A 22,604-nucleotide genomic window follows, 5' to 3' on the forward strand; every position below is an offset into this window, starting at 1 on the left:
TGCTCAAGAAATATTTGTGCAACATAACTAAATTAAATTAAATGTCACCAAGATTCCTAACCAAAAGCAAAGCTTTTATTTCCATTTTTATTCTTTCTGCATGTTCAAATTGCTTCCTCCTCTTCCTCTTCCTTCTGAGAGTCAGAGAGACAGGTAAATGGAGAGAGAAAGAGAGACAGAGAGAAAGGGAGAGGGAGAGGGAGAGAGAGAGAGAGAGAGAGAATGAAACTCCCATTCTCTGGTTCACTCCCCAAAAGCCCACAACAGCCCTGAGGCTGGGTCAGGCTGGACCTGGGAGCCAGGAGCTCAATCTAGGTCTCTAATGTGGGTGGCAGGAACCCAAATGCTTGAGCCATCACTTGCTGTCTCTCAGGGTTTGCATTAGCAGGAAGCTGGAGTTAGGAGCTGGAAACGGGTATCAAACCCAGGAACTCCCATGAGGGACACCAGTATCTTAACCAGCACTGTAAATGCTAGGCCAAACACCTTTCCCCCAACCTTCTTAAAATTTTTCTCCTTTATTTTCAGAAACAAGACAGTGTAAAACTTATCTTTCTACTTCTTCTGTGAATTTCTAGTCCTTCTTGTCTGGGAACACTTTTCCTGTCCTTCAACTTTAGACTTTCTCTGAAGATGCTGTTTTTCATTGACCTGCATTTTCTCTTTACACTTAGTATCTAGAAAAAAAATGAACACTCAAAAATGCTTATTTCTTCCTTCCTCAATCTCCAAAAGTTCCTTTAATGTCATGGTTTCAAGAATCTCCCAGATCTATTTTCAATCAGAGCCATGCATTAGTCACTTAATATCCCCTCAAATGAACTATTGATACAAGCCATGACACTCTATTTTGCCAAATGGCAGCCAAAATTCTCTTAATCACTGGGGCTCCAACAGGCACACCTCTAGCTCTCCCAGCTACTTTACACCTTGTCTGCAATTAGCCATCAAGTAATATACATTTTTCTTTGAAATACGTCATATGTATTGATTCCCCCCCCTTCTATTTGTACTCTTCTCTTTACCCTTACATTGTTAGTAGATTTCTTCCTGATGGACCTTCTTGACCTCAGTATCATCCAATTTCAGTTTTGCTTTGTCTACTGCTGGCAGAATAATCACTAACACACACTCCTTTCATGGTCAAGGACTTTTCACACAGTAGACTCAATAAATATGAAGAAACCAATTCAGGCTCCCCTTAAGACTTTTTAAAGTCACCAAAAAAAAAAAAATCACCTGCGAGATCCAAACTCCCCTTTCTGACATTTTTCTCCCCTTTGGCCCTAATTAACTTTTTCAGCCTTTTCAGAACGCTTATACTGTTCTTCCATGTACCCTACTTTCCTGACTTCTTGAACTTCTTGTCTTTTCCAAAACACACCCTATTTCATTCCATGGCTTCTGTTGGTTCCTCAACCTTGAGCAAACCCATTCCCCTATCAGTGCTAAAAATTCTAGTATTTTTAATATTGAGTTAAAATATCTTTTTCTGTTTTCCAACTAGAATTAATGCTCATTCTGTGTCTCCACTCTATCGAACTTTGCACTTAAAACATTCATTACAGGGCAGGCATTCAGATTAGTGGCTAGATTCTGGTTAAAACAAGGGTCTTTCTTATCAGATTGCCTGAGTTTGATTCCTGGCTCCAACCCCTGACTCCATCTTCCTACTTAGTACGCAGACCCTTGAAGGCAAAGCTGGATACTCAAGTAATTGGTTTCCTGCCACCTATATATGGGAGACCAGAATTGAATTCCTGGCTTCCAACTTTGGCCTTGACCCAAAAGCTGTAATGGAATTTGAGGAGCATGCCAACAGATGGAAGATTTCTCTTTCTCTCTCAAATTGAAAAAAAAATACCTTACTTTCTTCCCAGTATCATAGTAATCTGCATGTCTAAGCTGCAAACTCCAGATCAGTGAATCTCACTTGTTCATCCTTGTAACCCTTGAAGCATCCAACTCAGTACTTAAAATGCACATAGTAGGTACCAACAATTATTCCTTGAAATGACTTGGCCATATCTGTAAGCTCCATATCCACCCTCTTCTCTATCTCCCTCCCCACTCTTGGTCTCTACTAATTTAGTAATCAGTCAGACAACTAACTGTCTTTGAATAAAATCCAGCCAGAGCCACCCAGCTCTGGTGAGACACTCCAAGCTTCAACAGCAGCAGCTTCTGGATGTCTGCCTGACTTCTAAGGCTTACCACAATCTGTGCAGCCCAATAAACACACACACATACACACACACACACACACTCCATTGGTTTCCAGGCATGTGTCCTCCACTCCACATTATGTTCAATCTTTCAGCTCAGTCTTTGTTCATATTGTCACCCATGCCAGAAATACTCTTCCCTTCTTCTGATCAAACCATCCCAAAACTTCAGAACCACATTAAGTCTTACTTTATCCATGATGTCATCTTTAACTATTTGAATCCATATTTGTCTCTCCTACATTTGAATTCCTTTGACAGAAATAGTGCAGTATCTTACAGTATTCTCAGATTCTTCCATGGTTATGTCTTTTTTTAAAAAAAAATATTTATTTATTTGAAAGGCAGAGTTACAGAGAGGCAGAGAGAGAGAGAGAGAGAGAGAGAGAGAGAGCACCTCCATTTGGGTTCATTCCCCATATGGGTGCAATAGCCAGAGCTGGGCCAATCCAAAGCCAGGAGCCAGGAGCTTCTTTCAGGTCCCCAACGCAGGTGCATGGGTCCAAGGACTTGCGCCATCCTCCACTGCTTTCCCAAGCAATAGCAGGGAGGTGTATCAGAAGTGGAGCAACTGGGACTGGAACCAGTGCCCATATGGGATGCTGGCACTGCAGGCGGAAGCTTTACCCACCACGTCACAGTGCCTGCCCTTCATGCTTATGTCTTGTTTCCAGCAAGAACATTAGTTGGTTAGGGCAAGAATCAAATCTTACAGACCCATTTTCTTCCTTATAACTAATTTCTCATAAGTTCAAAATGATCCTTATAGCTTACTTTTGCTGATGAAAGAACTATATAACCAGACCTGGAAGATAACCAAAGGATTGGTCAGTATTACTCAAAAGGAGAGATTTTCAAAAATCAATTTGGTTTTGGGGACAAGTAAATCAGTTTCTTTGCAGTTAATCTAGCTGGATGTCTGTAATAGGTTAAAGCAATTTGGAGATAGAGTGAATTAAAATGATTGATTTTGTAGCTATTTATGAAACAGGGTTGAATAAGGCTATAATAAATCAAGTTCATTATCATGGATTTTTTAATTATAGGAAAAATAATAAAGCCTACATTCCTGATGATTAGGTCATTCTGGGACCAAAATCTCTCTGGTTGAAACTTGGACTTTCCTTATAGATTTAGTCCATTCAAACATTTAAGAAATTTGCTTACAAGGTTAAATAACTAGGCATGGTTTGACCTAGAGATGTTTGCATAAGCTCCAGATATGACACAAGGAAGAGCTGAGAATCTTTGATGAACAAAAGACATAGTATAGCTTATGCTTTGTGGGAAGAGAAAAAAAATTATGGCATTTCTCGTCATTTTCTCTATTGTTAGATACATTTCGTATGTTAAGGAATCAGTTCCGTCTTAAACATTTTGATATTTTTCTAACACGCTGAACAGGTTAGGTTAACTACATTTTGACTTTCTACCCTTTGCTTTAAACCTGCTAAAATCAACTATACTATGGGCCATGTCAAAAGGCAAATGAGATCAGACATTATATGGAGGTCTGGTTTGCTTCTTACAGTTCCTCATTTCTCTATTTCTTATATTAACGAGGGTAAAAGTTGCATTCTTTCTTTGGTCTCTGTTTTGTCTTTCCCAGCTGTCACAGAATGTTAAGTAAGTATTCTGCGATCAAAGTTTGCCTGAAAGCCTTTAACCTTCACCAGTCACTAGCCAATGTTTTAGTGAGTCCACTCCAGTTGTCATGTTCTTACTGCCTGACAATAGCGACTTACAAGGTATTTGACTAGAAATGTCACTTCAAATTTATAAAGTTCACTAGTTTAAACAGTAAAAGACTTAGAAACAATGTCCACATAGAAACTTCAACATGGATGTTCATAATAGTAATATTTATAGTAGCAAAAAGTAGGAACAATCCAAATGTCTACTAAGTGATGAATGGATAAACAAAATGTGGTATGTCCATAAATGGAATATTATTTGTCACTGAAATGAAATGCCATACTGATACATTTACAACAAGGATGATACTTGAAAGCAACATGTTAAGCAAAAGAATCCAGTCACAAAAAACCACACATTGTATGAGCTCATTTATATAAAATGTCCAGAATAGGCAAATCTATAGAGACAGAAAGCAAATTGCAAGGGTTGTGTATTTATGTGCGTGTGTGTGTGTGTGTGTGTTGGTAGGAAGTGGATGAAGAGTGACTCCAAATGGTTAAGGGTATTCTTTTGGAGTGATGAAAATATACATAATTAGATTACAATGATGGTTGTGCAATTCTGTGAATATATCTTAAAACTTTTGGTTGCACCTCTTCAGTAGGTGATTTGTATAGTATATGAACTGTATTACAATTAAAAAAAAAAAGAAACCTCTTTCGAGTACAGAGCTGGATCTAAATTTCAAGTATGGTTCTTCAACAGAATCTTCAGGGGTAGGGGCCTGGTATTGCATCTTCACCCATGGAGAAGTTGTAATTACTCTCAGGTGAATAATACTCAACTTTTTTGTTGCTGTATACTTTGGGTATTTAAGTTTCTGGTTTATTATTCTCTGTGTATCTACTTTCAACTTTTAGATCCAATTTCTTTTACTCCTCTGGGAGAAATGGACCCACTAACACTCTGTTCTCTACACATTAAAGTCAGAGAATTATCACTCTTACTTCTGAAGGCATTAGTAGAAAACTAGTTCTTCATTCACAGCAAAGGGGAGAGGAAGAAGATTCAGTGTAATACAGTAAGCAAAAATATATGAGTGATTATAAGTTAGAACATTATATATAAGTTAGAACATACGATTTTCTGTCTTGAGTGGTTTGGCTCAGCTGTCATCAAGGTTTTAAATTGTAGATCAGGCTGTGGTATTGATCTCCAAAAAGACAAGGGGCAACCATATACCACATATTAGCTCTGTGAGGAAAAATCTTTTTTTTCCTATACCATTCTAGGAATTAAATATCTCCTTCACACTATCACTACCAAAAAGGAACAAGAACAAAACTCTAAATTATCTATACTATTCAAAGCAATGGACCAATCAGTAGCATTAAGATTCAAGCATTAAACGAATCCTTTGACTATCATTAAGGATAAATCCTTTTTGAGAGAACAATCCAAAATGGGAAGCAGGATACACAGCAGACTCACAGAATGGCAGATGTCCTAAACAGCACTCTGGCCTCAGAATCAGCCCTTAAGGCATTCAGATCTGGCTAAAAAGCCCATGAGAGTATTTCTGGCATGGAAAGCCAAGACACTGTGACAAAAAAAAAAAAAAAAACCTAAATGAAAGATCTCTGTGAGTGAGATCCCAGCGGAGTGAATGGGCCATCAAAGAAGAGGTACCTTTCTCTGAAGAGGAGAGAACTTCCATTTTGACTATGACCTTGTCTAAATAAGATCAGAGTTGGCAAACTCAAAAGGCTTCCATAGCTTTGACAACTCATTACAAGAGCCTTGGGTGATTACTGATGCCATAAACAAGAGTGTCAATTGTTAAATCAACAACAGGAGTCACTGTGCACTTACTCCACATGTAGGATCTCTGTCCTTAATGTGTTGTACAATGTGAATTAATGCTATAACTAGTACTCAAACAGTACTTTACACTTTGTGTTTCTGTGTGGGTGCAAACTGCTGAAATCTTTACTTAATATATACTAAATTGATCTTCTGTATATAAAGATAATTGAAAATGAATTTTGATGTAAATGGGATGGGAGAGGAAGCGGGAGATGGGAGGGTTGCGGGTGGGAGGGAAGTTATTGGGGGGAAAAGCCATTGTAATCCAAAAGCTGTACTTTGGAAATTTATATTTATTAAATAAAAGTTAAAAAAGGATAAATCCTTTTCTTGATAACAATTCCAGCTGATCTTGGTGATATTTTTATCAGAAGTAAGTGGACAAATTGGATTGATATTGATGGGTGACTGATAATGGACTAATCTTTTTTTTAAACTTTTAATTAATGAATATAAATTTCCAATGTACAGCTTATGGATTACAATGGCTTCCCTCCCCCATAACTTCCCTCCCACCCGCAACTCTCCCCTCTCCTGCTCCCTCTCCCATTCCATTCACATCAAGATTCATTTTCAATTCTCTTTATATACAGAAGATCGATTTAGTATAGATTAAGTAAAGATTTCAACAGTTTGCACCCACATAGAAACACAAAGTGAAACATACTGTTTGAGTACTAGTTATAGCATTAAATCACAATGTACAGCACATTAAGGACAGAGATCCCACATGAGGAGCAAGTGCACAGTGACTCCTGTTGTTGACCCAACAAATTGACACTCTAGTTTATGGCGCCAGTAACCACCCTAGGCTCTCGTCATGAGTTGCCACGGCTATGGAAGCCTTCCAAGTTCGCCGACTCTGATCATATTTAGACAAGGTCATAAAAGACAGGGTGAGGATAGTAACCAATGATCCTAAGAGTGGCATTAACCAAGTCTGAACAATGATACAGCATTAAGTGGGGAAGAGGACCATCAGTACACACAGGTTGGGAGTAGAGCCATTGGTGGTAGAGTAGAGGTTATGATTACAAAGGAATGAGGCCCAAGTGCACTTGACAGGGTCTAGAACAAAGGACAGAGTCATTATTAGAGGAGCTAAGAAAGGTGCTGTCTAAGCTACAATTAAGTTTTCTGACTGAGAGGCAAATAGAACCTGATAGAAGGGGCTTGATAATAATCTGGTGGGCTTTAGGCCTTGTAAGGTAAGAGGCCCAGACCTATCTATCTCTTCATATAGGGTATATCCTAAGGGAGGTGTGAACCTCCTAGAGGAAGGCACTCTGTTGACTTTCATTACTTGGCTGGCCTGGGAGGAGAGCTGGCCAGGTAAAGGCAGGTGGTATCTCTAACAAGAAATTTACAGTTCTGCCTGCAATGTTGCTGACCCTACTTGGCCGTCCCCTCAGCTGCAGTGGTCACTTTGGAAGTTGGGCTGAGTGAAGGGCTTTTCAACTTAGAGCCAATAAGATCTGTGGCTCTCACCTGGGCATCCTTCAACTCCAGGGCAGGTCCATTTCCAGTGATCCAACTCTTGGCAGAGCTGCCAGGGCTCTTCACAAGTTGACTTCTGCTAAACACAGAACCAACAACGCTTTAGTTTTATGAGCAGCAAGTCATATATAACTGTGGATGACAAAAGACTTTAAGTTGCCATGTTTAAAATTATAAACTCATCAACCAACAAGAGGTACTTGCTTACTTCACAGTATTTTTGAAAGCACCTGTAGGATTTTACAAGTATTTAACCCTTTAGGCCTCTGGGGCTTTCTCATTAAGATAACTATCATGTCTAGTAACACAAGATTATTAGACTTTTTAATTCTCAAACATTTGTATTAATAGCATTTTCCATTATAGCAACTTAAAATTTAGTACCACATCACATCTTGACAGTACTTCTAATATAATCCAAATAGCCTGATTAGTTGGTGTCTCTATAAGATGAGAGACATAGGTCCTTTGGTTTTTCCAGTTTGGGCCCAACTGAAAAGATCGAAGTCCGAGATTTACTGGAAATTTTAGAGTCCAGATTGTTTGAAACTTTGATTTTTTGCATGACTGTCAAGAATGCCAAGAAGGCTCAAAATCCAAAATATCTGGTTGAAATAAGATTCCTTAAAATCATGACATAACATAGACCAAATTTGATCATTGTTACAAGGTGATTATTCAAATCTTTGAAAATAAGAACATATTTAAATAACCCATAGCTCTTAATAAAAATTCAGCTGTTTTTGAACAATTAGAATTTAACAGACATCAAGAGAACATAATAGATTACTTTAACACATTGCTTTAACAGAGAATCAGATTTTAATTCTATGTCAAAGAGAAATTGAGCTTCCTGTGATCTTTTGCTGTGAGGTTTCCTTCCTTTACCTTCTTTCATATTGATGACCATGTTTCTGTGTTTCTGTGTGTAACACATCTTTAAGCATCTTTTGCAGGGCAGGACGAGTGGCAACAAATTCTTTCAATTTCTGTTTGCTATGAAAAGTCTTTATTTCACCTTCATTCACAAATGAGAACTTTGCAGGATATAATATTCTGGGCTGGCAGTTTTTCTCTCTTAGTACCTGGGCTATGTCTCGCCATTCCCTTCTAGCTTGTAGGGTTCCTGATGAGAAGTCTGCTGTGAGTCTAATTGGAGATCCTCTGAGAGTAATCTGACGTTTCTGTCTTGCACATTTTAGAATCTTTTCTTTATGCTTCACTGTGGTGAGCTTGATTACAAAATGCCGTGGTGAGGATCTCTTTTGGTCATGTTTATTAGGGGTTCTATAAGCTTCCTGTACTAAGATGTCTCTGTCCTTCTCCAAACCTGGGAAATTTTCTGCTAGTATCTCACTAAAAAGGCCTTCTAATCCTTTCTCCCTCTCCATGCCTTCAGGAACTCCTAGAACCCGAATGTTAGGTTTTTTAATAGTATCCTATAGATTCCCGACAATATTTTTTAGATTTCTAATTTCCTCTTCTTTTCTTTGGTTTGCCTGTTTCATTTCCTGTTCTCTGTCTTCTAAGTCCGATATTCTCTCTTCTGCTTCACCCATTCTGTTTTTAAGGCTCTCTAATGTGTTTGTCATTTGAGCTATTGAATTCTTCATTTCATTATGATTTCTCGTCATTATCACCATTTCTTGTTCTACTAGTTGTTTCATTTCATTTTGATTCCTCCTTAATATTTCATTTTCATGAGAGAGATTTTCTATCTTGTCCATTAAGGATTTCTGTAGTTCAAGAATTTGTTTTTGGGAACTTCTTAATGTTCTTATCAATTTTTTGAGATCTGCTTCTTGCATTTCTTCTATCTCATCATCTTCATAATCTTGAATTGGGGTGTCTTTTTCATTTGGGGGCGTCATAGTGTCTTCCTTGTTCTTGTTACCTCGGTTTTTGTGTTTGTTGTTTGGCATGTTGGAGATATTTGGTTTCTTCACTGTGGTGTTTTTTCTTGTTACACTATGGCTCTAGATTAAGTGGACTGTCTGCTTTCGGTGGAGCCTTAGAGGCTTGAGATGAGTGTGGACTGAGAGCTGTGTTTGGTTCCTCAGGGTTGAGGGTGTGTCAAAGATGACATTCCTAGGTTAGGTGTGGTAAATCTTTCTTTTATTCTTTTTTTTATTATTATTCAAAAGGGCAGTAATTCTGCTCAGCTGAGCGTAATTGGAGGTAGTTAGCAGGCGAATGATATACTCACAGGAGCCAGAGATCGGAAGCTCTTTCCCAAGGACCACACAGGGAATCTCTGCTGCCCTCAGTGTGGGCTTCAATTCTCCTGCAGTCTCCCACTGGGTTGCCAAGTTAGATCCTAATCTCCTGTTATTTCACCCCCCCCCCCCAGAGTCAGGTTTTTCTGCTAGGCTCAGGGCCAGTGCAGACCTGAGGTCACCCTGCTTATGACGGATGTCCAAAATGGCGCCTGCTCTTTGTCTTGCTTGCCTTTGAGAGGTGAGCGGAGAGTGAGAAACTCGTGTCCCTATTGGTCACTTTTTTTTCTCTCTCTCTCTCTCTCTTCTAGTTAGCCTGGTGAACTTTTCCCCACGGAGTTTCGAGCCTCGTTCCCTCTAGTCTGCTCTTTCTGCTTGCCCACCGGTGTCTCGGGCTATTGAGGTTCAGCTCACCTCGCGTTCCAGCGCTGGTGTGTTGAGTCTGCCGCTGGTGTCCCGAACTTGGGCTCCCACGCTCTCCACTCAGGTCCACTGTGAATCACTAGTTCTGGAAGAGTTTCCTCTGCTGTTTCTTCCCCTACTCTTCCTTGAACCTGAAGTATATCCACTTTTATTAAACTGTCTCTTCCCGGACTATCAGTGTGCTCCCTTCCTATTCCACCATCTTGCTGCTCTCCAAATTGATAATGGGCTAATCTTGACAATCATATAGTACCAATTTAGGGAAGTATTTGGTAATTGGCTAACTATAGCATGAGTTAATAAATGCTATATAGATTTCACAATGATGGAGTTACTGTGCTGTGAGCTATTCAATAATTGATATGATAAAAATGTTACATTATTTTTCATCATAACTTTTTTCAAACAAAAAATTACATCTGTAGAGCACAGTTTAGGAATTTTTACTCATGTGTGAGAAAATGTTATTTTTTATTGCCTGAAAATCTAAACACATGGAATATAAATGAAAGAATAGAGTTTAATTTAGTGTAGTTATCTGAACTAGGATTTTCACATATGGGCAATTAGAAGCAGCTAATCTTCATTAGTCAATAAAATTCGATAATTACATGTTGATCTTCTTCTGTGGCATCATTAAATAAACCTGATAGGTGTCATGATATTAGAAGAATAAGACATGGCTTCTGGTCTTGTGTAGTTTGGTGGGGGAATAATGCAGCTTTACTTATTCATAAATTATCTATGAGACAATAAAATATGTTTCTAGGCACTCAAATACCTAGAAACAAAATAATCAGCAAGATATTTGAACTTGGCAAAATGAAAAGCTAAAAATCTTATCTTTTCATAAAAGTCATATTGATATGTGGCCTATGATAATAGCATGAAATTCCAAATGCAGTGTGCTAAAGCCTGTTGATTCTTAGGTAAACTATTTCCTACCATCTTAATAGGTTAGACATGCAAGTTGGGACATATACTGTTACTCTTAGAGAATTCTTCATATTTCCTGCATTTTCATCAGTTTACATCTATAATGTTAGCACTTTATTATCACAGCTCTTAAACATTTAATTACTGAAGTCTGGGGGGAAAAAGGAAAATATCAGTCAAAGTTAAAAGTCCTTAGTAATGTTCATATTTCAGTAACTCAAGAGATGTCTGCTAAAAATAAGGTTGGTTGAGATTTTTCACATCCTTGAGGCTACTGGTCCATTGGAAAAAACTTGTGAATGGAATTCTGATGAGTTTGTACAGACGGTCCTTCCCAGTAGGGCTAGAAGACTGCAGACTGAGCTTTCGCTAGTACCCCTTTTTTCCCTTTGCACACCACAAAAAGTTTCAGACCTAGATATTGGCCTTAAGTGAATTTATGATTGCTCTCATGTGCATTATAAAACATCATCGACTGGAAGCGCCTTTCAGCCCTCCCCTTGTAGTAGTAAAGGAGGAAAACTACAAGTAAGCTTTCTTAAACCTGCTTAGAAGCTCGATTTCAGAAACTTATCATGGGATCAGCCTCACGGCAGGGAAAACCATACAGTTGAGGGTACCACATGTACAATTTAAAATCTCTTAATTAAGGTGGCTAGTAGAAATGATTCCTTTTTAAAATACTACACGGAAAGGAAATTTAATCAAAGAAAATGTATCGCATGACAACATTTGTCACTTTGAAGCATAAAGTAAATCCTACAATATGTGAACACTTCCTTCCAAACTATTTAGAATAAAGACAAATTGACTAATTTTTGAAAACCAAAATTCAATTTCCAGCTACTTCATCATTTAAAAAAAAAAAAGGTTTTTTGAGCAGTTTTAAACTCACAGCCAAACTCAGCCAAAAGTACAGAGAATTTCCATATACCTCCTGCTCTTGTCCAGTTTCCCCATTATCAACATCTGCAATAAGAGTAATACATTTGTTACAACTGATGACCCTATATTGACACCTCATTATCACTCATAATACATCAGAGGTCACTCTTGGCACTTTGCTGCGGTTTTTGACAAATGTATAATGCTACGTACTCACCATTAAATTTCTCTGTTCTGTTCTCTGTTCATGTGCTTTTTAAAAGTCAAACTGCAGAATGGGCATTTGGGGGTGTGGTTAAGATGCTGCTTGGGATTTCTGTATCCTATATCTGAGTGCTTGGGTTTCAGCCTTGGCTCTGTTTCCACTTCCAGCTTCCTTATAATGCACATCCTGGGAGGCAGCAGGTGACAGCTCAAGTATTTAGGTCCCTGCCACCCATGTGGGAGACCTAGATGGAGTGCTGGGCTCCTGGCTTTGGCCTGGTCCAGCCCTGGCTGATGTGAGCATTTGGGGTAATCAATAGATGAAAGATTCTCTCTCTCTCTCTCTCTCTCTCTCTCTCTTTCAGATAAATAAAAGATTTTTAAGTCCTAAAAAAAAAGTCATACTGCATATACCCTTTATCTGCCTAATCCAGGATTTCTCAACCTTGTACTCTTGACATTTTGGACTGGATTTTTTTCAAATGTTTATTTGTTAATTTTCATCTACTTGAAAGGCAGAGAGAGGGTGAGGGGAAGAGAGAGAATCTTTCCATCCAATAGTTCACTTCCCAAATGCCTATAACAGCTGGGGCTGAGCCAAGTCAGAAATCCAGAGCCCAGAACTTCATCCATGTCTCCCACATGGGTGGCAGGGACCCAAGTACTTGGACCATTACCTGCTGCCTCCCAGGATGCATTAGCAGAAAGTTAGATTAGAAGCTGAGTAACCAGGACTTGAACCAGCACTCTGATATGGGAGTTGGGTGTTCCAAGCAATAGCTTAACCCCTGAGCCACAATACCGGCCCTGGATAATTCTTTTTAAGGGGACATCGTATGCACTTTAAAATATTTATCATATCCTTGGCCTCTACCCAATGGGTGCCAAAATCATGGCCACCCTCAGTTCTGAAAACTAAAAATGTCTCTAGACATTGCCAAGCACACCTCGGGTGCAGGTAGCCAAAGTGTCCCCTGTTAAGAACCACTGCCCTAATCTAAGGCATACTTTACTTCTGAAACATTATCTCTTCTATTGCAATTTTTACAATTAGTCATTAAATGCTAGTCAACACATTCATTGTGCCCACTATGTGCTGGACACTGAACAGTCTATGTATCCAGTCAAGAGCTATTAAATTCTTCTTATATTAAGAAACAACAGGGCAGGGAATAAACTGTTAAAATAAATGGACAAGAAAATACCTCTGTGTGCTAGCTACATTGAACCCTGAAGGATGGTTCGTCAAATCACTTCCACCCTCTTCATGATCTAGTGGCCATTCACAGCAGAATGAACTCAGAAGATTAAAAATGCAGTAGTCTTTAAAACTGCTTAACTGATCGTTCCGGCAATGCTGTGGCCTCCTTCAGCAGTCACATACAAGATATGGATGTGCTCCTACAGGGACACAGATCTGCATAATTAGCCAGGGGAGATGAACTCTATGCAAACCCCCACTTCCAGCCCACCTTCACCATGCTTCCCCATGATAGCAAAGGATTTTTCATTCCCTTTTTGTCCTTTGGGAAGTTCTCCTTTTCTTTAACCTCTATAAATAGAAGCATGACTAATGATAAGCTGGAATCCTTTCTGATTGATCAGAACTTGTGCTGCTCTGGTCATTAAATCAGAAGGTAACTGAGCAAGTACTATTTGAAATTTTATTTGGAAATTTTACTTGAAAAGTTTTAGGCATTAAGTAGTCACGGAGATGGGTCGGGCATCTGCGCTAGTGGTTAAGATGCTGGTTAAGATACCAGTGTTCCACACTGGAGGGCTTAGATTCAATGGCCACCTCTGCTCTTGATGTCTGCTTCTAGCTGGTGCAGGCTGTGGGAGGCAGAGGTGATGATTCTGGACTGTTGAGGAACAGTGTTTGTTTTTTCTTTAATGTTTTTTGGTTTTTTTCTTTCTTTTCATTTTTCTTCCTCATACAAAGTGTTGAACTCTTTACCTAGAATAGAGTTAATCTTCTGTGCATAAAGTTAAATGAAAATAGATCTTAGTAAAAAACAAGACTGGGAACAGGAGAGGGAAGAGGGGTAGGAGTGTGGATGGGAGGGCAGGTGTAGGAAGAATTACTATGTTCCTAAAGTTGTATTTATGAAATGCATGCAAATAAATAAAAATAAAAAAATTAAGTAGTTGGTTTCCTGCCATCCATGTGAGAGACCTGGATTGAGTTACAGCCCCCACTTTGTTATGGGCATTTGAGGACTGAACCAGAACATGGGAATTCTGTTTGTCTCTGATTCTTAAATAAAATAAATAAATATTACAAAAAAGTCTAAGACTTAATGAATGGAATCACAGTAGTAGGTTATGGGACATCTTAGGAAAGTTAACAGCATTTGCATGTGGCCAAAAATCTCCTTCTTTTTTGGACATTTTAGTCATTTTGGTTTCTCTTCATTTTTGTTTCTTTGGCTTTTTTATGATGGACAAAAAAATAAATTCATAATTGATGCATTGAAGACAGTCTACTATGTTTAAGTTTTATTTCCAAGACATCTTTTGGAGACTAGGAAGCTACTTATTCCTTAGCCATTAGAGTGGATCGATATGTATATTCTTTTTTTATGGCTCTCCAAATTGGTCTTCCCAGTGTAACTTATAAAATTCCTTCTCACTCTAATTGTCTATGATCTGTTAGGTACTTTAATTCATATACATTGCAAAATGATGCATGCTGGGACCTCAGCAGAAGGAAGAAGAGGAAAGTCCACATTGAATTTTCATGGACTAACTTAGTTTGTGGGAATATAACCCCAGTATTGTATTTGGCACCTCAAATCAAAGTTCAAAAGATGAGACAAACTTGGACTTGATTCAAGGGATGACCAGATCCTAGGGTAGGGGTAAAAGAAAACAGATGGACCAAACATTTCATGGCAAGCCTTGGATCTCAGGTGGTCTATTTGGATTTCAGCTGGATACCAGCTACTAGAGAATTATCTGGCACCGAGCAGGATACAGAGCAGGATTGAACTCCCAGGGACAATCGGAGTAGGAAGGATTTCTTAAAGAATCAGTGTCCTAGCCAATCAGACTGGAACCCAGGGTAAGACCTAGCTTCAAGGTGGAAATTGGATCCTTCATCACAAAACCAAGGCAAAAATAGGTCAGCCACATAGGGTAGCCCAACAGTGGGAGACAAAAAAGGAGAGGAAGTTCAGTGAGCACAAAATAGACACAGTGGACTTGGGGCAACAATGTCTACTCTCTCACACGTACTGTCAAGAGGGATGCCTGATATTCTGCTGGGTGTAGGCAGGATTTTGCTTACTAGACTTAGGAATTCAAATTTTCCTAGCCTCTGTTAGAGCAGGGCCAGCAAAGTCCACCTCAAATGTTTAACTCCTTTATTTGTTAATACTTAGTCACAAAACCATCGGACTCACAATTTGTGCTTCTGTCAGAATTGTGTGCAACTCCTTAAAGAAGTAAATATAACGCTATTTCAAAAACTTCATGGAAGCATGAGTTAAAAGATAAGTTTATTTTGGTGCCAAAAATATTGTAATCCATGCAGTTAATTCATAATATTAATTTCCCATGAACTTCTTAAAGACCCTGCATATGATCAGGCCCCAAATATTGCACTGTGAGATTTTTTGGTATATCAGTGGGCTTTATACAGTAAGCCAGGGTTGGCAAACTTTTTCTACAAAGGTCCAGATAGTAAATCTTTGAAGTTTTGCAGCCCACGTGGTATCTGTCATGAGTACTCATATCTGTAATTATGGTATGAAAGCAGCCATGGTCAATATGCAAATATGTAAGCATGGTTCTGTTTTATAAGTTTCTATGGACTTTGAAATTTAAATTTCATAAAATTTACTTGTCATGAAATGTTATTCTTTATCTGATTTTTTCAATGATATACATGTGTAAAAATTATTTTTAGCATATGGACCATACAAAAACAGGAGACAGGCAATGATTCTTTACAAAGTGAGCAGTGATCTGCCTAAGTTTGCCTAGAAGACCTCTAACACAACATTCAAGGTCACATAAACCTACTGTTAGGATTAGCATTGCTCCAAGCTCTGGTTAAAATCAGGCCACAGACAGTGAAAATATAAAAAGCTCTACATATTATTCATTCACCACAAAACTTAATCTGTTTGACGATTCTGCTGTTTCTGCACTTTGTTCTGATAATAGTGCTCTGGTGTGATTGCTATCGAGAAACTCACTTGGCGAACTCCTGTTCCTACAACCATTTTTTTGGTGTTATCTGAGTTTCTACATTCAGTTCCTAGAGAACTAGAGTTAGCCATGACTTCCCACCCAAAATGTGCATGGCAATGAGACTTATATAGTAACCACAGGACCTATCACCAGGTACCTGGAATTTCCTGTCTGGTCTTCTTGATGTCAGCTCTCTACCTTTCTGAATCATCTCCCCGTGGTTGCTTGAGTTCTAGGTCTTGCTGACTTGGCCACCTCACCAAGCCTGATAAAGGTAATTAGTATCATACAAACAGAAAGGCATGCAGGAAAAGAAGATGTAAAATTACAAACACCCAAAGAGTGCTTCAATATATTTTGTTATAACCAGAAACCAAGACGGCACAATCTCTGTACCTCATTCTATCCTTGAAGGAAGCACAAGTGTTGAGAACTAAGTCGTGGCTGCTCAACATTGAAGTACATATTATATACAGTAGGAGTGAGTGTTTGGCCTAGTGCCCTAGACATCAGTTAAGATGCCCATGTCCCACACCAGAGAACCTGTGTTTCATTCTCAGCTCCAGCTCCCAATTCCAGGTTCCTGCCAATGCAGCAAGTGATGGCTCAAGTAATTAGGTCTCTGTCACCCAGGTGGGTGACCTGAATTGAGTCTCCAGCTCCCAGCTTTGGCCCACTGACCTGTTGTGGGTATCTGGGGAGTAAATCAGTGGATGGGAGCACTCTTTCTCTTCTCCCCCCCCACCCCCTTCCTCTGTCAAATTAAAAAACAACAACAACAACAACAACAAAACTCAAGGCCGGCGCTGTGGCTCAATAGGCTAATCCTCCACCTTGCGGCGCCGGCACACCAGGTTCTAGTCCCAGTTGCGGCGCCGGATTCTGTCCCGGTTGCCCCTCTTCCAGGCCAGCTCTCTGCTGTGGCCAGGGAGTGCAGTGGAGGATGGCCCAAGTGCTTGGGCCCTGCACCCCATGGGAGATCAGAATAAGCACCTGGCTCCTGCCTTTGGATCAGCGCGGTGCACCGGCCGCAGCGCGCAGGTTGCAGCGGCCATTGGAGGGTGAACCAACGGCAAAGGAAGACCTTGCTCTCTGTCTCTCTCTCACTGTCCACTCTGCCTGTCAAAAAAAAAAAAAAAGAAAAAAGAAAAAGAAATTCATATACATGGTAAAATTCTTAGTAACTGCATTTAGACATAATAAAGATTGTTTACTTTTAACCTTTACAAATGCTAGCTTTCATGTCTCTGATTTCATTTTTTGTGGTTTTGGTTTATTCTTGATTAATTGAGACTGTTCCAGATTTTTAGAGAATATGTGAAGTGATTCAGTCACATAACTTTAATATTTTGTCTAATTCTTTCAAATGTAGATAGCTATCTACATTTGCCAATGTGAAAACTACTTGAAGATGAAACTATACCTTATAATGCAGATGATGCTACATCTCAGCTTTTCATCACTATCATACAACCTCCACAAAGCTAATGGGAAAAAAAACATCTGAATTGGCAGCCTCCATGCTGAGTTCATGTTTTCTCTGGGCTGAAATTTGGGAATGTATATTTCTGACCTGTGTTATATCTGACCTTTCATCACAAAGAAGGTAGGTTACCTGCTCTGTGCCAAGATTCTCAGGTGTGATTAGTTATCAAAAACATGCACGGTTTGTAATTTAGTGACACTGAGCACAGAGATAGCATGACTTAAGGATTTCGAATATTCTTTCTTAAACACCTGAGTAATAGTTCTAAAAATCAGTTATGTACACAGAGGTCCATACTTTTGTTTTTCCAAGTAGAAGTGCAGACTTATAGTTATTGGCAGTTAATAACAGTAACATAATACACCTGTTATTCTCCACAATCAGGACATGCTGTATGTCATCATCAAGTTGGCTCTTTTTGATTACTCGGGTTATGTTTATTCAGCTATCTTATTTGGCACAGACTGACATAATGACACTTTGGGAACCAATCCAGGTTTTTTGTTGTACAAATATTACCTCAGAGCAAAGCATATAAGCTCCTCAGTGAATGTATTTGTCATGTGGGAGAATGTTCTCATTACTTCACATTCTTAATCATATGGCAAAAGAAATGTACCTTGAGCTACAAAAGAAACATGGGAAAATACAAGAGGAAACCAAAGACAGTGCTAATGAGCTCTACCTTCCAATTCCAACACGGCTTTCATTGGCTTACAACCCTGCTGGTGGTTTCTTCCTCACTGCTTGGAGCTTTGAACTACCACAAAGGAACAGGAAGTCTTCCTTTCTTTAGTTCTTCAGTTTGAATGATAAGAACCTTTTGTTTACACATTCAAATTTATAACTAGGAGGCTTTTATTTTACATTTGTATTATATCTGTTTCTTCTTTCTCTCATGCTAAGCATTCCAGTGTTATGGGAGGGCTTGTGGCGTCCTGGCTGGATTTATTAAGATGGGAGACACTGGAGAGGTGGGCATTTTGCTTATTGGGACATCAGCATTCCCTACGGGAGTGCCTGGATTCAAGTTTGGGCTCTGCTCCTCATTCCAGCTTCCTGCAGATGTGAGCCCTGGGAGGCAGTGGGTGGTAGATCAAGTGATTGGGTCCCTGTCACCCACACGGGAGTCCTAGATCAAGGTTCTGGCTCCTAAGGGTGCCTAGCTTTGGCCTGGCCCAACCCCAGCCATCATGGGAGTGAACCAGCAGGTGGGGGCTCTGTCTGGCTATCTCTCAAATAAATAAAATAATTTTTAATGGGATAAACTGGATTCTACTTAAATGGAGATAGGAATGTGACAGTAGATTAGGAACAATTGAATATAAAAGGAAAGAGAGAACAAACAATAATGGAAGATTCTTAATACAGTGGGAATAGAGACACTTCATGCATAATATCACTAGGCAACAAGCAGTATATGGTCACAAGAATTATGCGAAGTCTTTTGGATAACTCCCATTGGGATCTTCCTTTATTTAATCTTCTCTTGATCATTTAGGCTTAGGAGGGACATTTTAGGCAGCTGTCTGCTGTGCATGGCAGTGGCAGATTTAGGAATAAAATTATCTCAGATTCCCAGGCCAATGTTTTTCCCCTACACCATACTGTTGTTGTTTTAAAAAAAAGTTTCTAAAAATTGTTTTCATTATTTTTTAATTGCTGATTAACTATTTTCTCTGTTCTCCAGTACATTCCACCTGTTAGATCTGGAGCTGCTTTTTGCATATGAAATTCATCTAAGGGGGCTAGCATTTATCACAGTATTTAAGATGCCTCTTGGGATGCTACATACCCTGTCACAGTACCTGGGTTCTAGTCCTAGCTAGACTTGGCAATTCTGGCTTCCTGTGGATGTGCATCCTGGGAGGTGGCAGAAGATCGCCCAAATACTTCAGTCCCTTCAGTTCCTGTCACCCAGGGATTGAGTACCTGGCTCCTTGCTTTGAATTGGCCCAGTCCCAGATAATGTGGGAATTTGGGGAGTGACACAGCAGATGGGTAATCTATTTCTGTGTCTCTGTATGCCTTCCAAATGATTTTTAATAAATAGTTTTTTAGAAAAGAAATTAATCTGAGCAACAGGGTTTTCTCTGTGTAGGTGTCCCAAGGAGCCAGTCCTCCTGCTCCTACTGCCCTCCCCCACCCTGCCCTGTACTTTTCAGCACCACTAACTCATAAGAAATTCTGGAAGAAAATAAAGATAATGTTAACATAATGTTTCACTCCCCAAGTTTGACACTGTTTTCACTGGAATCAGTAGTTTAAAAACATTTCTATTGTTTTTTTTTTAACTTTTATTTGATGAATATAAATTTCCAATGTACAGCTTATGGATTACAATGGCTTCCCCCTCCCATAACTTCCCTCCCACCCGCAACCCTCTCCTCTCCTGCTCCCTCTCCCCTTCCATTCACATCAAGATTCATTTTCAATTCTCTTTATATACAGAAGATCAATTTAGTATAAAGATTTCAACAGTTTGCACCCGCATAGAAACACAAAGTGAAACATACTGTTTGAGTACTAGTTATAGCATTAAATCACAATGTACAGCACATTAAGGACAGAGATCCCACATGAGGAGCAAGCGCACAGTGACTCCTGTTGTTGACCCAACAAATTGACACTCTAGTTTATGGCGCCAGTAACCACCCTAGGCTCTCGTCATGAGTTGCCACGGCTATGGAAGCCTTCCAAGTTCGCCGACTCTGATCATATTTAGACAAGGTCATAAAAGACAGGGTGAGGATAGTAACCAATGATCCTAAGACTTAAGAATAGGCTGTCTTTTCCTTTATGATACAAATTTGTATTTATAAATTTCCCAGGAGCAAATGCAATAATAAGCCATAGACAGAATTTATAAATTCCTCAGGCCGGTGCTGTGGCTTAGTATGCTAAGTCTCCGCCTGTAGTGCCACCATCCCATAAGGGCACCAGTTCGTGTCCCAGCTGCTCCTCTTCCGATCCAGCTCCCTGCTAATGGCCTGAGAAAGCAGTGGAAGATGGCCCAAGTGCTTGGGCCCCTGAACCTGCATGAGAAACCTGGGAGAAGCTCCTAATTCCTGGCTTTGATCCGTCCCTGCTCCACCTATTGAGGTCATTTGGGGAGTGAACCTGCAGATGGAAAACCTCTCTGTCTCTCCCTCTCTCCATAACGCTGCCTCTCAAATAAATAAAATCTTTTCTTAAAAAAGAATTTTTAAATCCCTTACTGTCAGTACTCTTTAGACTCAGCCAGCCAGCCTTTGACTACTTCCTCTACCCTTTTTCTAGGATTCGAGTCACCCGTTCAGCTATTCACCTTTTTTCATTACTCAAATTGTGAATTCATTTTTGGATTCTTGATCCTCATACCTTTACTTATTTTTATAAGGCCCCATAAACTTGCTTGATGGCTGTTAACTTACTCTTTATATTTTTCTGTCATAACATTGGCCGAAAAGAGCTCTTGTGTGACATTTTATGAGGTTGTGTTGCTACGGAAACTGCTGGGTTGGAAGCTAGCCTCCATTTTACTATTTTACTATCATCTACTTTCTTACACTTTAAGTATTAAAACCAAAAGTGTCCAGTTATTCTGTATTTATCATGTCTAGCCTTACCTTATATTGTGGCAAGCTGCCTTCTAACTGTAATTCCTGAGGGCCAGGTCAAAGGTCCCCACTGGTAGACCTAGCATGGGAAAGGGAGCCTTGCAATTAGCAGGACACAGAAACCAGAACTTTCTTGATCAACAATTTCCTAATGTCACACTCCCCAAACCTCCAGATAGGTATTTTCATTGACTTTATTTTTTTTAACTTGGCTTTTTATAAATTTTAATTTTTTTTCTACTTACTTGAAAGATAGTGAGAAACCTCCCATTCTCCGAGTCATTTCCCAAATGTCCATAATGGCAGGGACTGGGCCAGGTCCAAGCCAGGAGCCTGGAATGCCATCTGTTGGAGAACTACACACTTGAGCCTTCACCTGCTGCCTTCCAGGGTGCACAGTAGCAGAAGCTGGAATCATGAGGGGAGCTGGCACTGCTAAAGACATTACTATAGAGGCCGACAAGAACCCATACAAGGATAGCCCTGTCAATTGGCTGCCTCTTCTCTGTTGGCACCTTAAGAAAGGAGGATATGAGGGTGGGAATCTGTAATTCTGAAACACTGAGAATTAAACAAGACTGATTTATCCAAAACAAACTATTTCAATCGAAAGCAACTGAATTTCCATCATGATTTAATAATAAAAACTTAGTCCTCAACTGAGCACAGTAGACAAAGGCCTATACCTTGCTGCTCACTTACAGTGCCCTAAAGGACTACAGCAGAGTCTCGGGGATCACACTGGATTCTGCAGAGTCCCATGTAAGCCACCAACATTTCCAGCCTTGGGGATATGATCAAGATTTCCATAATGAAATCTGAAAGCAGGAAGCTGTGAGACTGTATTATAGTAACTCAAAACTTGTTTCTATTAACACTGGAATAAATTTAGGAGCCAGGTAAAAATGCCAAATGCCACTTAACAAATGAGGATTTGTTCCCACTAATCCAGGCATATCTAATCTCCATCCATGAATTTTGATGGCACATGAGTGCTTTGAAAGGTGAGTGTCAAATTGAGAAGATATGCATATATATGGATATGCATCAGAAAGTGTGAGAAATAGAATTAAAAGCTAAGTTTATTTTTGGTGCAAAAAAAATTGAAATCCACACATAGTTTTTTTTCATAGTAGGCATTTTCCATGAACTATTCGGAGTCGCCTTGCATGTGAACATTTCAGGATAGAGGTTTTGTACCTTTCATGAGTGTTCCAAAGAGTGAGGGGGTAAAAGGGCTAATTACTTATAGAAAGAGTACTTGAAGTTTGGGGAAGTGGTAAGCTTAGCCAGAGAGATGGGGGTCAGAGCAAGATCTCAGACAGAACATTAGGAAATAAAGCAACTGTAAAACAAATCAGCTATCTTAAGAGACCACTTCTCAAACCAGTGTCACATGAATGGCAGATGGTGTGATAGAATGTCATGATGT

The sequence above is a fragment of the Lepus europaeus genome, chromosome X (genome assembly GCF_033115175.1).
Source record: "Lepus europaeus isolate LE1 chromosome X, mLepTim1.pri, whole genome shotgun sequence".
In the NCBI taxonomy this organism is placed as follows: Eukaryota; Metazoa; Chordata; class Mammalia; order Lagomorpha; family Leporidae; genus Lepus; species Lepus europaeus.